We start from the raw sequence: 15,886 nt of genomic DNA, 5'->3' as shown, positions 1-15,886 counted from the left end.
AAGCTCACAACAGGGCGCAAAGCGACGTGTTGTGAGCTTGTCAAGCTGCTGTTTTCACTAGTTTGGGTCCCAGGCAGACGTCTACGGTAATTTCTCTTTTGGGTCTTCAGAAAAACACTTTGGGAACCACTGGTCTAAATATCATTATCATGCACGATGAATGGAGATTATTGAAACATATCGCTAAGTCTTTTGTGTTATAATAACTTAAAGTGAACTGAACTGAAGTTACATTCAACTCTGAACAACTCTTCATTTGGCTGAGTCCCGTTGAGGACCCCTTGCAGTCTCCGAACGACACTTTGTAAACCAGCCACTTTGTAAACTACTACACAGTCGCATATGGAGAGAAAAAGTATTTCATGTACAGTATTTCAAATTGACAAAAACACACACAAGACAGACTTCTCAACCCACGTACGGCAACCCCCTCGACCACAAAAAAAAGGTCACAAAATATGTTGACAGGAACATGGGACAAAAAAGTTACTTTAACCAAAGATACTGTGTTAATAATTAATATGCTGCGACAATGAGAAGTCAGGTCGCAGTGTGAAACCAGCTGAGAAGATTGCATTCACATGACATACAAACATACCCTTTGAAACGGCTCTTCCTGGGGTGCATGTTGGAAACAAAGGATCGTTAGTAGCTGACCCGGTTCAAAAACAGAGGAACAATATGAATATGATCAAATTGTCATCAGGGACGATGTGCAAGGAGTCATCCGCATGGTCACGTGAACACAAAATGACGACTAAACCACAACAACAGGACACAGGGGTGAGGTGGAGGGGGCCGGGAGTTGATGGAGGGAGATTCAAGACCATGGTTTCTCGCAGCCAATTCAATGTAGGTGCTAAAACTGGATGGAAACCATTTTTTATACAAATGCATTGCAGAAGCAATGCTAAACGTTAAGGGCCGTAATATTAGGATGGTGATAAGTAGTGATTATCGTTTATTGTGATAGAAAAGCGCTAAATAATCGTATTGTGGAGATTTTAATTTATCATGAAATAGTCTTCTGTCATACACTAGGACGAACGCGTTGTGAGCTTGTAGATCTGCTATTTTTGGTGAGTGTTTCCTCCAGAATAGGGCTGCTGGGGGTTCAAGTGGTTAACAAAAGTGCCATTTAAGGTTTTTTCCAGAACCCCTAGGGGGTCCTAAGAGTTACTACAGGGGGTCCAGCAAATCTTTGTGCGATAGATTTATTAAAAATGCCGATCTACAAGCTCAAGCGCGAGGCGTTGTGAGCTTGTAGATCAGCTATTTTCGGCAAAGAGCTTTGGGTGAAGAGGGGAAAAAGAGCAGACAAAGTACGGAGTGAAAGGTCAAGTTTATTAAGTGTTTACGGTTCAAGTGGTTAATTGTCTGAAAACACAAATTGACATGAATCCAAAATACACTGATGATTGTACTGCCAAACGATAAAACTATATGGAATCCACGAAAAGGTGGGGGTCCCTGCTTCATCGCTCTCTCAGCTAAGGGGTCCTTGGCCTGAAAACATTGAAGACCCCTGCTGTAGTATAACACAGTACGAAATTCAGCTTATGAACCCCACGATCACATTCACACAGTACACAATATGCAGAGGGTGACACGATTGGGAGTACAGAACACAAATGGATTAAATCAACCAAACAAAAACAATGCGTTCACCAAACACAATGCTATCTGATCACAACACGAAACGTCCACAAACTAGTTATAAACTAGGCTATCTATTTCCCGCCAAAGTCCACAAGGAAACTGTAATGTTACATTACTTTGCGGCACTACAAAATGTTTTAGAAGAGCTGTTTTTGGTTGATATGTGCATGTTTTCAGCGCATGTTGAATAGTCCAAATGAATCGATTGAACCATTGAAGGTTCATAGCATTCTATGGAGTCCGTAACAGTAAAGTAGGGTGATATTTAAATGTCAGATATCTCAGTGGACAGTGGACCTTGGCGTGACATGACGGGCACGGGCAGCCAGGTGTCAGTGCCACGACATAGTAAAATCCTTATTGTTAATTTATGCATTTCTAACTCTGGGCGTACGAATGTAACCAAATGGGCCCGTTACTGGTCCATTTGGTAACATTTGTACCCTCTCAGGAGTTAAAACGAACACTCAGGATTTTACTGTGTAGAGATTCCCCTTACGCTAGTACCTCATGGAACTTCTCAAAATCTTGGATAGGAAGCCCTTGGCCGCACGCATGTCACTTTCTGATGGCATTGCTCTGGGGGATACAATGTCCACCATCTTCACCTTCCTGGGTAAACGAACGAAGGAAAGCAAGATGCACCGTTGGAGTCAAGCTATACGGTAACTGGAGAACTTTGTGAAGTCAGAAAGTGACTTCAGAAAGTCTGAAAGTTGACACATTAAAACACACAAAGGCAACTTGTGTAGGTTACTGTCAGAGAACCAAGACATGGCTAAAATGCCACAACTATCGTTGTAAATGTAAACAGCAAAGTAGACAATGTGAATCATTGTGCTGACTCAAGAGTTTTGGATTGAGTTCAAGCCCTAATCTTGCTTCCTGAAACTACGATTAGCATGGATCCAGTCAACAAAGCGACGCGAGACCTTAGGCTACTGTAATCTCTAAGAAATCCCAGAAATAAGCTTCACGAGACCAGGGCAAATCTGCCTTCAGTCATCTGTGTTGACAGGAAACAAACACAACATATATGACCTCCTCTGATAAAGAGAGATGGGTGTGTGCAGGGTTCGATTCGGGGGAGAATCCATAGCCTGGGGCCAGCATATATACTAATGCAGCTAACTAGTAACTGCAGTATAGATCCCCTCCTTGTTTTAACCATAGGTTTTAACATGTGTGGGGATGATGTCTAGCTCCAGCTAGGTTAGAGAATCCATTGCCTGACTGCAAGCGTCAGACTCTTCACACACTACGTTTCACTTCCCACCAACAGGGGGTGGTAATGTGCGGACTGATTTATCAGGCTAGAGTATCCATGTGTCTGCAGCTGATATCCCTCCCTCTGGTCATTACATTTTATTGGCGGAGTGGGGATAAAAGTTCATTCCTTCTGCTTCTGGTCAGATTGAATTAAATACACATATTTGTGTTTCCCCTTCCATTTTGGGAAGTAGTGTAGACTGTCTGATATGTTTGATAATATATATTTTAACAAAGCATGTCGCAAGTTACTATGAAAACCTCCACCGGCTGTCCCTCCGTCAGTCCGTCACGTCATGTCAGGTCACGTCACACTTTGGGACCTACTTATCTCTGGCATTGTTGCCCCTATCCGTGCCAAACTTTGCACACACACTCCTTGGCTTGCAAACCTCCACCTCCGCCCCTGATTTCTCACATGCCCATCTTCTAGCGCCACCATGAGGTTGCTTTTTGCAGACAACATTAATGGACACTGCTCCTACAGAACTTGCCTAAAACTCACAACCTTTTCTAATGTGTCTCTTCTCCTCTGTCTGTCTCTTTGCTTGCATATTTATACAAACATACGTACACATGTTCCTAGTAAAAACACATGGAAGTCCAATAAGCCATCACTTCCTTATGCTACAGTGCATTATATGTTAGGCATTTGGACGATAACTGCAGCCAGAGAGGCCCACATAATGTGGGCCACATTGTGTAAGCAAGACATGGTTTGAGTGCCTTTCACAGGGACCCAGTTATTTCATCTTGCATTTGTTGAGTATTTGATGCATTGGCTGTTCATGAACACACACTACTAGCCCAGTGGGTCTAACAGCGGGGTCCGTACTTCAGGTGTCCTTGAGAAGTGTACAATATATGTTCATATAAGGGCATGGGCTTAATGTTGATGACATCAGGGATCTCCATGTATGGGCATAAAAGGACAAGGATTATGAGGTTTGTGAACCACTGCACTTGCCTTTTCAGAGATCAAACTTGTGAGCTCCATGTTACAGCAACAATCCCTATAGCCGTCCCCAGCCATATGTTCAAAGACATTTTGCTCAATTACCACATGCTGCATGCAGATGGAGCTTAGCCTCTGAGCCGAGGCTCCATTGGAAAGATGAGACTGGTTGTCTCTCGCTTTAAGTCCAATCCTCCGTCTGCTTGGAAAAAGTCACTAGTTCATGACCTGATGAAGGCCAGGTCGTATGGCCGAAACACTGTGTAGTGTACCTGATTGCAAAGTAACCATACAGTCGGACGATACTGTGCCATGCCATAAAAATAACAAAATTAACCTAGTTTGCAAAGTCATCATCATGACAAATAAACGGCCTGACCAACGTTAAAAAAAAAGAAAAAAGGGCAAAATCTTCCACAGAAGCTGGCGCAGTGTAACTTCTAGGCTGAAGTTCAGCAGACTGCAGTCTTTAATGAAACCTTAACCCTGCCAGCTCACGATGGAGACGGTGCATTCTTTAGCCAGTGGAATGCAAGGAGGTATTTTCCCTTGGCATACCCTCTGCAGAAGTGGGACATCTCTGTTGGCCATCTCCCAGAGATTCCTGCACCGTGCTCTCTGCTTGGGGGAGAGGAGAACCTGCCACTGTGTGAGTCAGCGGCACAAAGCAAGTATGGCTGCAGCAGCTACTGATTATTCCTTTAGCCGTTATTCTATCGATTTGTTTTTCAATTGATCGAGAAGTAATTTGAAGAAGAAGTTTTCATTCATAATGATCAACGCGGGAAAACCTTATTTAATAGAGAGTAGAGCGGATCTACAAGCACACAACTTATTGTGAGCATTGTGAGTTTGTAGATGGACTATTGACGGTAATTTTAAAGAATCTTTAAAGAACAAATAATATATTTGAAAACTCGAAAATCGACCTGGAACGGATCTGTGTTGCGTTAGACTTGAACCGCTTTAACCATTATTCTATGCTTTAGCTATTAAAAAATAGCAAATATAAAAGCTCACAGCGTATTACAGAGTGCCGTGCTGTGAACTTGTAGATCTGCTATTTGATCTGAGTTAAAACATTTTGCATTGAAAAATATGTATTTAAAGATTTGCAAACATTTTCACGATTTTTCAAAAGATTTCAATAGCTAAAGCATGCCGGCCGAGGCCATAGTTTTGTGTCCGATGTCGATCCCTATTTCGGAGAGACCAGTTATTGTAAACCACAAATCACAAACTTTTCTGATACATTTGAAGAACTATCCGAAAAGATGTATGAAAGAAAAAGTTAATAATAACAAACACATCAGATTATATTTAACCACTTTTAAGCCATATTTTAAAAACAATAGCCAATCTACAAGCTCAGAACGTGACTCGGTGAGACACCTTGTGAGCTTGCAGAAACACTTAGAAAACCTTTGAAAAAATGTCACCTACTGTATAATGACAAAACAGGGACGCCAGCTTGACAGTGGTTAAAATTGGGACACAAGACAAAAAAACACACGAAACGAAGGGAAATAATGGCCGATATATCTGTCTGGCTCTACATTCAATCTCCTTCTCCCTCTTTTGTCCTACCTCTTCTCCCAGGCCCTTATTTGTTTACATTGTACCGCTCTATCGTACATGATCTACAGCAGGGATAAGCCTGGATTTGTTACCATTTTCTCCCGTTATCTCCGCCAGAGTACATCTCAGATATGATTGTTCTGGAGACATGACATGGAGATATGTGTGTTACCTGTTCCTTCCTGGCTTCCCATGTCCTCACTCCTGATCTGTTGCACACACGATCATTCAATATTTGTTACATCTATTGTGTATGGCTCAGACCTTTGCGTGCCTTTACAATTGGTTTAGTTTTTTTTTTTTAAAGCTGAGGCATGTTTTGCTGTAGTGCGTAAGCTGCTGTTCAGGTGAAACCGGGAGTGGGACTGAGTTACTCGGGCCCAAGGTGGAGGGGCCTTCTTTATTTGATACTTTAGCTATTGAAAAATAGTAGATATATAAGCTCACAGCACGCGCTGCAAGCTTGAGATCTGCTATTTTTTTTAAGTCTTCGAAATGTGTGCAAATCTTTTTCAAAGACTTGTTCATGATTTTTCAAAAACAGCAGACCTACAAGCTCGCAGCGTGGCATATATAGCAGATATGCAAGCTGTGAGCTTGCATATCTGCTATTTTTCCAATAGTTAAAGCACAGAAATAACAGTGAATCCTGGTACCCAGGGCCTAGAATTTGGTGCGACACCCACAGGGGGAAGAGAAAGCTGCCCGGCCTACAAACAAGAGGCTCCACAATGGAAATGCAAATGTCTCTACAACAGCGCAAGGACCTATTGTCAAGGGATACAGCTAGTCTGTCACAGATATTTTACGAGAGAGAGAGAGGGAAGATAGGGAGAGACATTCCAAGGTTCCTCCCAGGATATGACAGCTCTGGTTTCACCAAATATAGGTCTCAATCCCTCAAAAAAAAAAAAAAAAAGAAGCAATGACTAAACATGACACTGTCTACGGCAAAGTTGACCTAGTTGGACATGGGAGGGCAACAGTCAACAGTGATAAACAACAAGTGGTTTTGCTACACAGTCCAGTGATGTCCTGACTCCTGGCCATCCACGAGATGTGACGAGACAGTGTGGATGAGAGACTTGTTAAAAACGTGAGCCGGTCAATCTCTAATATAAACAAAAGGTCGAGCTCCTGCCAATGAAGTGGACATGATGGTCAAATTAACTACCCAGGTCCTACAGTTTGTCGCACGCTGAATAGCGAAAATAGGCAATAGGCGTTCTACAAGCCCACAGCGCGTCGCATCGTGAGGCGCCGAGAGCTTGTAGATTTTTGCAATTGCTCGAAAATGACATAAAATACATTGAAAATGTTTTACTTTGCCCAAAATGGGCAAATGTGTTAATGGGTTAATGTGGTTTGAGCCAACAGGAACAGAGTGAAATGACACGATGATGATGATGATGTGAAATATCTACAAACGTGGTGACTTACCAAAACGTCTAAAGTTGTAATCAAACTCGTTTTACTTGTTCAAAGAAGAACCGCAGATAGAGACGAGACAGAAACCGGGTCTGGCGTTAAGCTAAGAAAAAAGAAAAAGGGTCCTACCTCCCCACAATCTGAATACTTCAAAATCACCGCTTCAAAAGCACCTCCAGGAAGAGAGAGAGAGGGAGGGAGGGAGAGAGAGAGACGTTCCTTATCAGCGCGCCTCTCACCACACTGACATAGATGTGAGCTGTGAGGAATCTCGCACTTCCATGACTGAGGACACTGTCAGACTGTGCTCTTGTATGAACTTCGAGCACAGTCACACCCACCCACACATGCTCCCTCCCACACACAAACACACACACACACACACACACACACACACACACACACACACACACACACACACACACACACACACACACACACACACACACACACACACACACACACACACACACACACACACACACACACACACACACACACACACACACACACACACACACACACACACACACACACACACACACACACACACACTCCTCTAGCGTGCGCTGGTGTGCCTGTGTTGTTTGGACTCCTCTAGCGTGCGCTGGTGTGCCTGTGTTGTTTGGAGTGTGTTCCTGGTGAATAAGAGATTTCCTTGGGGATTATAAGGAGGGCAGTGGGGGATTTCAGACAACTGGGGGTGGAGTTATGGCCCTCCAGGCCCTGCGTCCTTGCTGTAATCTAGTGTCTGTCACTGTCTCTCTGTGTGTGTGTGTGTGTGTATGTGTATGTGTATGTGTATGTGTATGTGTATGTGTGTGTGTGTGTATATGTGTGTGTGTGTGTGTGTGTGTGTGTGTGTGTGTGTGTGTGTGGTGAGTGAGAGAGAGAGAGAGAGAGAGAGCTATAATTGAGGTACTGGAGTATTTCCAATTTCCAATACTTTTACTATCTTGGATAGTTACGTTGTGAGCTTGTTGTTATGCCATCTTCTTCATACATTTAGCACTTTGACTTTTGGTTTGCGACTGTTACTATCAAAACCTCCACCGGCTGTCAGTCCATTAGTCTGTCTGTCCTTCACGTCACGTCACACTTTTGCCCTACTCATATCTCTGCCACCGTTGCCTCTATCCATGCCAAACTTTGCACACACACTCCATTTCTCCATTTTCGCCTTCTTCTAGCGCCACCATGAGGCTATTTCTTTCATGAATGGACAGGTCGGGTACACATTAAAGTGTATTACCCCCTCAGGCAGGGAACACATGTTTTGTGCATGTACAGTATGTACATTTTTGTACATGTACAGTATGTACATTTTTCCCGAATTTTGTCTATGAAAAGCCAAAGGTGTAAGCTATCAAATAGGTTTGGAAATGTGTTTCTAGCTGCTACAGAGGCTGAGTAAAACATTTTCCAGTAAAACAGTTTGTAATTTTCAAATCGGACTTAGGTCTTTAAGGCTTTTTTTAAATCGGACTTAGGCCTAAATGGGGTAAAAACTAAATTAAAATAAAGTAGAAAACAAATGTTTAAGAAGTAGTGAAAACTGCTGTTCTACAAGCTCACACCGCTGCTGTTTTCACTGTTTTGACTTCTAATTTCTTTTTTGGTTATCGAGCTACAATGTTGAAAACCCTAGGCCACAAGGATACTGCTCATGCGCTTCTTCAAAGCCACAACTCACTTCGGTGCAACATTTTCCATGGCTGGCATTTAGCGGATGCAATTCTTCCATAGAAACATGCAACGGCTGGACAAGGGCACTAAGAACAATTACAGTTTGTCTTCCTCAGTCACTCACTTTGACATGACACAATGCAGCTCCGGACGGCTTGGGTTTTAGCAACGGAACGGACCACACATCAAGTCAGAGACATCCACAGCACTCTCGGAAGAGTCGTTGAAAACATAAAGACGCCAAGACTGACTCACTTGTGATCTATCGTGGCTACAATTGTTACGATAGATTAAATATCTACGAGACACAACCAAAATATTTATTCTATGTCTAAAGAAATGCCCAGGCGTAACATTTCTGAGAGCGTTTCAATGTATACACTTCTGTCACCACTGCCATCCCATTCATCCTCCTGTTGTGTTACACAATCTCTTTGTGGTGAAGTACGCAGCGTCCCTGTCAGGAAACACAGAACAGGGAGAAATGCGTGACATGACCCAGACCTGACGTCTGTTCTGAGAGATACCAGCCAGGGAGGAGAGACCATTACAGAAATGTTTGTGTGAGAGAGAGACAGAGACAGACAGACAGAGACGAGAGAGAGAGATTGAGAGAGGGGAAGAGAATCACAATTCCCTGGAACTCCTCCACTACAGGAAGCAGACCTGCAAGGACTCATTTTAAAATATTGTGAGAAATCCCTAATTTTAATTTACAGCTGCAATCTAGGACAAATTTTAATGAATGAACCATTATGGTAAGACTGACTGCATATTAAGATCTAGTCTATAATAGCACATTTACAATGCATTATAATGTGCTTCAAAGGCATTATAACACTTTATAATTATAAACCATTTATAAGAAGGTTGACGTTGTTGATGCCAGTCAAAATTAATTTGTAAGCTCAGCGGAACATCACAACCGTAACTACCTTAGTCAGTTATACAGTGCCTTATGAGCACATTATAATGCATTATAAATGTGCTCCCTCAACTCCCTCAAGGACCCCTGGGGGTCCCCCAGACACCACTTTGAGAACCAATGACTTGTGGAACCAAATGGACCCGTCCATGTTGCGTACGCTATCCGAGTTCCACTGAGGATTTGACTGTGTATCCGCCGGGTGCTAAATGTGTAGCCCCTCAACGACAGCCACCTACCCGTGAGTTCAACACCAGTTCTGAAGAACACTGTACGCTCTTTGTACACGTTCTGGGTCATATCTGTGTACACAGCCGTGTGGCTGTACATCTTTGGGGTTCATTTTGGCACTGAAGTGCTCTGTACACACCCGAGATAGTATGCGTAGGAGCTTAGGAGCTTAAGGCAGGACTACTGTATTACATTCACTACCATTACACAGACATTCTTGGCCTTTGAATCATTTAGTTCAACCCAAGGACAACCAAAACACACATTTACACTCTCATGCACTCTAGTGCCGTGTCGTTTCGTGAGTGATACGTTTGTGAGAAATAGTTCCTTGCTATGAACGAACACATTCCAATTCTTGAAATCATTAGGTTCCTGCTTTTCGTCCATGCATGCATTAAACATTTGAAAAATGTTATTTTTTTTGTTTTTTTATTATTGGTGAAATGTATTTTCATTTAACCCATTTAGGCCTAAATCCGATTTGAAAATAGCCTTAAAAGACCCAAGTCCGATTTGAAAATTACCAACTGTTTTACTGGAAAATGTATTACTCAGCCTCTGTAGCAGCTAGAAACAAAATTCCAAAACTATTTGATAGTTTACACCTTTGGCTTTTCATAGAAAATATTCTAATTACTGTACTACATACTGTACATGTACTGTAATACACAAAAATGTGTTCCCGGCCTGATAGGGTAATACACTTTAACACATTGCCTGCCCCACGTTTTTTATTAAACTCTTCCAAAACATGTCAGGGTTTTGGAGCATTTTGACTCATTTGTAATGTAATATTTTGAAAATTTGTTTCTATGTCTATGAACAAATTGAGTATACCGATGGAAAGATTAAAATCTATACTTTATAAAAAAAAATAAACAAGAGTTTTATGTTCCATGATGATTTTTCAATGAATTTATTAGCGACTACTGCGCCTGCCCCAAATGGCCTAATTTGTTTAAAAAGGCTAGAAAAAAGGCTTTTTATGAAATAACATGAATAAGTCTCTTATTGGGTTGATTTTGTTGTTTCAAGCCAATAATTGGCACTGTGGCACTGTGTACTCAGTCTCAACACACACGCACACACTCACACACATGCATGCGCATGCACGCGCACGCGCGAACGTCACGAAGCACAAGGACCACCCTGAGCTCCTCCTATGACATTTCAGGCACACACACAAACACACGCGCACACACACACACACACACACACACACACACACACACACACACACACCCCACATGCGCGCGCACATCCACATGCGCGAGCACGCACGCGCCCCTGTGGAACACCTGTGTTCAGTGGCGTCAGTTCAGAACAAGCTAAGGTATGGCAACATGACTGGTGTCTTGCACGCGTGCCCTCGTGCAGGCACGATGAAAAGTACATTTTTATTATTTCCCCCTGTAGCCAAGGTATGGCATTGGCAGCTGCATACCCCTGCCATACCCAATTGACGCCCCTGCCTGTGTTATGTCACGTGATTTCTTAGCTAACGGAAACTCAGATCGATGCAGAGAAAAGTTTGCTGGACCATTGGATCATTTTCCTTACTGTTGTTTAGCCACATGGATTATAGTTTTACGAGCCAGCAGACTGTTTGTTTATCAATGGAATATCTTTACGAGCCAGGAGTGCACTGGGGGGGAGGAGGTGACAGTGTATCAGGTAGGACCCTGGTTTTTTCCGTTTTTTTCATTGTGTGTCGTGTCGTATGGATGGATGTTGTTTTGCTGCGTGTGGCCAGGGGTGTCGCACCAAAATCTGGGCCCTGGCCACAAGGATTCACTGCGGGACCCCCATGATTGTTCTTCATAGGGGGGATTTCAAAAATAGCAGATGTACAAGCTCGCAGAGTGCCGCGCTGTGAGCTTGTAGATCTGCTATTTTTCAATAGCTAAAGTATAAAATAATTATGTCCCCTCCACCTTGGGCCCTAGTAGTGTAGGGTTTCCACTCGCACTCCCCCCTTGTGACACCCCTGTGTGTGTGCGCGTTCTACACACTCACTCCTCCTCTCCCACTATAAATACAGAGTGTCTTCACCTAAATACACTCAAATCTAAACGAATTCTACTGTCATCTCTAGGCTATCAATCAACTATCTAAACTCTAACTCTAACTATAAATATCCTATATTCAAATCTCAACCGAGCCACCCAACCGATCTTTTTTTTTCTTTCTTTTTTCTCCTCAGCTGGCTAGCTGGCTAGCCTGGCTTGTCGCGTCTAAAACAGCTGCAGACTTTTCTCCCTCTCTCTCTCTTGTATTTGGATTGCCTGATAACATGTATTTCAATGCAGTTTTTTGACCTTTTTTCTTCATTCACGTGAATGACCTGGTTCCCTTTGATGTTGCCCTACTGTATTAAGTCACAGGCAGCACCGGAGCACCATCAATTGTAAAACAATGAAAAGACTATAGAACGTTTATAAACGGGCTGGGCGGTAAATAGCTGGGCAAAATAGAACGTTTATAAACGGGCTGGGCGGCAGATGTGTTAATGTGCACCCGTCCATAATGGGTTTTAACCTAAAGAAAATCTATTGAAATAATAATAACGACAACATAAGTGCATATTATATAATCTTTTCTTTAAATGTAGGAAACAGGATCTAGCGGAAAAGGGGGATAGCCTAGTTACTCGAAACTCATTAAAGAAATTGTTCCGCGACAAAACAGTGGGTCGGAGGACCCACTGTTTGGGCAACGGCCTGCCAGAGGGGTGATGATGCACACACAATGCTGAGTCACCAACTTGCTGCGGCGTGGGCTGAACAGAGAGCTTGGCATGGCGAGCGCTGAGCCCGGCCAGCGCTCTCTAAATAGGTGGCCGAGGGGAGCGGGACAATGGAAAGTGCCAGCGTAATCACAGCTGGGCTTATCGTACTGTCACAGTCTAACAGAGGATGGCGCTCTGAAACCTGCTGCATGCCACCCTGCCTGGCCCTGAAACCCCCCCAGACATCAGTTATTTGAACAGACAGACAGACAGACAGACAGACAGACAGACAGACAGACAGACAGACAGACAGACAGACAGACAGACAGACAGACAGACAGACAGACAGACAGAGAGAGAGAAAGCAGGCACATAGACATCAAAGGGGGCTTGAGCCCCTGCCCTTTTATCCGTCTGTAAAAATTGCCCTTTCTAGACCATGAATGTAGTCTTTACTATGGTCAAAGGATTACAAATGCCCTCTTTCCTTGCCATACCTGAAGGCAGCATTCAAGAGAATTGCCTTGTCCAAAGTAAAACTCTCCTGAACTTGAATGCAACATCTTATGTTGAAAGAATTGCCCTCTCTGTGTAGAAATCCATGCCGTACGCCACATCTCCAGTATTGGCTTAATTATGCCTAGTTCAGTGTGGTATCAAGCACCGAAAATAGCCGACCTCCAAGCTCACAACAGCTATTTTCCATATTTTCACCCAAAGCCCCCTTTAGAAAAGTCAGCCCCTGCCTCTCTAACATTCTCTGCTAGTCCCTGATAGAGAGAGAGCGAGAAAGGTAGGGAGGCAGACAACAGGCAGAGAGGCAAACAGAAAGACAGACAGAGAGAGAGAGAGAGAGACACCCACACAAAAAGAAGCACAGAGACAGAAACACACAGAGACAGAGGCAGAAAGTGAGAGAGAAAGAGATGAGCAAAATGCATGAAAAAGAATGCTGTACAGCCCCGCCATGAATAAACTTACGATAAAATGTAATTCCCTAGCTAAGCCGGAATATGCTCATTTCAATACTTCAAACCTAGCGTCCCTATTTTAGGCACTTTTAAAGGACCGCAATGGAAACAAGTCCCCGGGACTTTTTATGTTATCTTTTTAGTACCTGTACCATACCACGTGCTGTTTACATTTGCTTCTAATAAAGTATTCAATCAATCAATCAAGTCATTACTCATTATACAGAAAAACCTTCAAAAATGATGTCACATACGGTAATAATGTATTACATCGAGATGTGTTGTGAGCTTGTAGATTGGCTATTTGTTTTTATATCATTTGAAAATAGGACTCAAGTGGTTAATGATAAATAGTGTAAAAAATGTATGTTTTTTTGCTGTGTAGTTCACACACAGCGGTGACGTGGTGTATCACCCTCCCTCCCTCCCTCCCTGCCCTAAGGGGTGAAGAATATGGGTTACTGGAAGAGAGGGAGGAGTATAACAATGTGTGTGTGTGAGTGCATGCGTGTGAAGATGACCCTGAGCTGATGAAGGTGTGTGAACTGATAAATGTTTGACTCTGGGTTGACTGGGGGATACCCCAGGGGTCCTTGAGGGGGTTCCAAGAGGTCGGTCCCCCAATGAAAATGACTGAATATGGCATCGAAATTCATGGGGTCTGCAGCCAAATACATGTATGAGTGTAATGGTCCTTGACACAAAAGTATATGAGAACCAGTGATCTTAAGTCAACTACTGGCTTGCTGCCAATGCATGCCGCTTATCCCCCTATAGCATTCAACTGTAGGAAAAAACAATGATAGGAAGTGAGGTGTTTATGAGCAAAGAGTAAAAGTATTGGAAATCTATCCTTTTTTATTAGATCAATTCCTCATAGTAAAGGCTTTATCATAGTCCGAGGTGAAGGGTGATCACCTCAACTTTTAGGTGATAAGCTATCACCTAAAAATGAGATAACAAGTGGAGGTCATCATAGTCACGGTGAAGTCCTATCACCGTGACAATGACACCTCTGTGCCTCTGAAATCAGGTGGCACACTGACTGATTGGTCTAGATCAACCAATCAGTGAACGGGGTGATGGGGAGATGTCTGAAGGTAAAAACAAAACAGAGGAGAGATGTCGGGGTTCGCAGTGATAGCCCTTCACTGTGGCGGATGACGCAATTTTGTAGTTTTCTGACTTTAAAAGACTACGCCGCAGTGATAGCTATCACCCCAGACTGTACTATGATAGGGCCTTTAATCTTCCCATATGAAGTCAGCCAAAATGTGTCACGCTGTGACACGCTGTGGGCTTGTAGAGCTGCAATTTTCACTATGGTAAAAATAATAATAACCTATTGACATGCCCTATAAAGTAAATAGGGACGCCAAGGTTAATTTGGTAAACTTTATACAACTTCAGGGCAAAGTGCCAGCCAGTGGCATATTATACAGTAGGTTGGCATCAGGGCTGAGAAACACAACACCCACAGTATTTCTCTACGGTGTCCTACTTAAAGGGGCTGGGAATAAGATGCAGACGAAACACAGCCAGTGAATGACATATTTGTCCTCTGAACGCAGACAGTATAAACCTCAGCTTTCTCATGGAGATCAAATGAACCATCCCTGATGTTGGGAGGTACAGTACCTTACATGTCACTAAAGTTCATGTTCAGCTTTTCCCGAATAACGTCGTACTGAAATATATCAATTTGAATTTGGTTGTTAAATGTTAACATATAATGCCAATGTGTAACAGCTAATAGGAAGGCATCATTGATAGCCCGCCCCTCTCTTGTTCACGCACACACAAGCACACACTCACCTAGTTGCAAAACAATTTAGAAGGTTATGACACTGTATGTTTGTGCACGCACGCACGCACCCGAACATCACTTAACGCAGTGGTTCTCAAAGTGGATTTTTGGGACTCTTTAGGTTCCTTTATGGGGGTCTAAATTTACCCTTACAAGTCTGTAACTTTGACAGTGTACACTTTCAAAGTTAAGAGGAGAGTTTCAAATGTCAAAGTTTGAGAACCGCTGACTCAACTTATACTAACAACAAGCAACCTCTTCAATCAAGTTTGCAATACTCTGACATCCAACTACAGCACATAAATAAACATTTGTGTCATCTCTGACGCTTACACATCTGACAACGGATCCAGTGGATCATTGAGGAACCACCACAGTTCTGTCCCTTTACTTGCAGCCTGTGACAGCAACCTGTGGCTTCTCATACACTCATTCATAATCTAACAAATAAAATTATTCCATCAAGCTCAGGTAGAAGCCAGGCGAACAGCAAGGGTGACCCGGGAAGAGGCAAGAAACAACAACAACAACAACAACAACAATAAAAAAAAAAGGTATACCTGAAGTTCCAATCTTTCATCAGACGATTTGTCCTGTGAATCCAGACAGGTCAAGAGAGAGAAAAAAGAGAGGAGAGATAGAGAGA

The 15,886-nt window shown here is 43.0% G+C and overlaps 1 protein-coding gene across 1 annotated transcript in view; it reads right to left on the bottom strand.

Moving 5' to 3' along the window:
- The window catches only part of shroom2b (shroom family member 2b), a gene marked incomplete at both ends in the record, with an annotated part of 50,696 nt that overhangs the window by 22,009 nt on the left and 12,801 nt on the right, over positions 1–15,886 (bottom strand). The window lies entirely within an intron of this gene.

This window comes from Nannobrachium achirus, assembly GCF_963921795.1.
Source record: "Nannobrachium achirus genome assembly, chromosome: 24".
In the NCBI taxonomy this organism is placed as follows: domain Eukaryota; kingdom Metazoa; phylum Chordata; class Actinopteri; order Myctophiformes; family Myctophidae; genus Nannobrachium; species Nannobrachium achirus.
The sequence above is the reverse complement of the archived record's forward strand: the minus strand, read 5'-3'. Positions and strand labels throughout refer to the sequence as shown.